Source organism: Macaca mulatta, chromosome 15, assembly GCF_049350105.2.
Source record: "Macaca mulatta isolate MMU2019108-1 chromosome 15, T2T-MMU8v2.0, whole genome shotgun sequence".
NCBI lineage: Eukaryota > Metazoa > Chordata > Mammalia > Primates > Cercopithecidae > Macaca > Macaca mulatta.
In genome coordinates, this window is record NC_133420.1 from 50,934,483 (window position 1) to 50,936,713 (window position 2,231).

The window sequence follows — 2,231 nt, forward strand, 5'->3', positions numbered from 1 at the left end:
GTGGATCTTCAGATAAATTCTGCCATTTTCATTTCGCTTCCTGAAAGTCAGGGTTGACTTGTGAAAAGTGATTAAACGACATGCTAACTGTGAAATGTCAGCCCTCACCCTAAACCTTCCCTGTTCAGAGCATCAGATGAAGACTTCATTGGACTTTATAGGGGCTTCCCGATTTTTGGTAGTCCATTGAAAAAAGGAGTTTGAAGGTTGTTGTATACTGTTAACGATTGTCTACCCATGTCCTGTCTGAAATACCATGATTGTTTATAGAAAGTATCTGTAATAAAGCCGCATACAGTCTGAAAACTTAACAAAACAAAACAAAAAACAAATAAAAACCTAGTAAGGGACGAGGAACTCATGACTTTCTTGTTAATCCTTCCTCAACTAACATGAGCACTATAAAGCAAATAGATGAGGTTCTGGAGCAAAAGTTCCCAAGCAAATACTTCACTATAAAACACTGAGTTCTGAGGAGTATGCAAATCCTATTCAGGCCGCCAATCACTTGACAGGCTTTTATGCATATCTTTCATTTCAGCCACAAATAGTTACTAGATAAAGTTTAATTAACCTCTAGGGGCTCACACATTAAATAGCCTGCTCAAGGTTGCCCAGCCACTCTATGTCAGAGCCAGGCTTTGAGTCTAGAGACAACTGTCTCCAAACCCTGTGCTCTTTTCTCCCCCACCCCCAACCCTGTGCCAACGTGGGCCCTGCCCTGGGGGAATTTACAGTTTACAGGGGACAGTGCATACCTATATGAAAAGAGAGGCCAGGACTTGCACGTAAATCATATATGGGGTTGTAGAAGCAGCTGTAAAAATAATGGCATCATTACAGAAGATTAAAATGAAGTCAATTTCAGCCACAGAACAGGCTTTGTGTGCTTTCAGCATGGACTCCACAGACTGTATCTGCAGTTAAAAGGAAACCCCCAGGTGTTTTATTAACAATGTGTTTCAAAATCATATAAACATAAGGAAAGAAATATGCTGGCATTTATTACCACATTTACCTTATTATATTCTTTCTTTCCTTCCTTCCTTCCTTCCTTCCTTCCTTCTTTCTCTTTTTCTTTCTTTCTTTCTTTCCTTCTTTCTTTCTTTCTTTCTTTCTTTCTTTCTTTCTTTCTTTCTTTCTTTCTTTCTTTCTTTCTTTCTCTTTTTCTTTCTTTCTTCTTTCTTTCTTTCTTTTCTTTCTCTTTCCTCCTTTCCTCCTTCCTTCCTTCCTTCCTTCCTTCCTTTCCTTCCTCCCTTCCTCCCTCCCTCCCTCCCTCCCTCCCTCCTTTCTTTCTTTCTTTCTTTCTCTTTCTTTCTTTCTTTCTTTCTTTCTTTCTTTCTTTCTTTCTTTCTTTCTTTCTTTCTTTCTTTCTTTCTATTTCTTTCTTTCTTTCTTTCTTTCTTGACAGACTCTCACTCTGTTGCTAGGTAGGAGTGCAGTGGCACGATCTTGGCTCGCTGCAACCTCCAACTCCCGGGTTCAAGTGATTCTCTTGCCTCAGCCTCCCAAGTAGCTGGGACTACAGGTGTGCGCCACCACACCTGGCTAATTTTTGTATTTTTGGTAGAGATGGGGTTTTACTATGTTGGCCAGGATGGTCTCCATCTCTTGACCTCATGATCCACCCACTTCAGCCTCCCAAAGTGCTGGAATTACAGGTGTGAGCCACTACGCCTGGCTGTTTTTACATCTTTTCTCCCTAAACATTGTTATATTGCCACATCTTATATGGTTTTGTCCCTTCCTAGGTTTCCTGCAACCTCACTGGGCATTTTCAGAATGATCTGTACAAGTGTTGACTGAATGATTGATTCCAAGTCCCCCTTCCTAGGAATTCAGACCTCGTCTTGACAAGTGATGAATGGGCCATCTTAATCTTGTTTGGATCAGAAAGGACCATACAACTGAGGTAAGAGGGGAGCTGGTTTCTTGAGTGTGACAGAGACAACATCCTGTCATTCAGGTCCCCTCACCAAAAGCTTTTTTTTTTTTTTTTTTGAGATGGAGTTTCACTCTGTTGTCCAGGATGGAGTACAGTGGCACCATCTCTGCTCACTGCCACCTCCACCTGCCAGATTCAAGCAATTCTCTTGCCTCAGCCTCCCAAATAGCTGGGACTACAGGCATGTGCCACCATGCCCAGCTGATTTTTGTATTTTTAGTAGAGATGGGATTTCACCATGTTGACCAGGCTGCTCTCAAACTCCTGGCCTCAAGTGATCACTTGC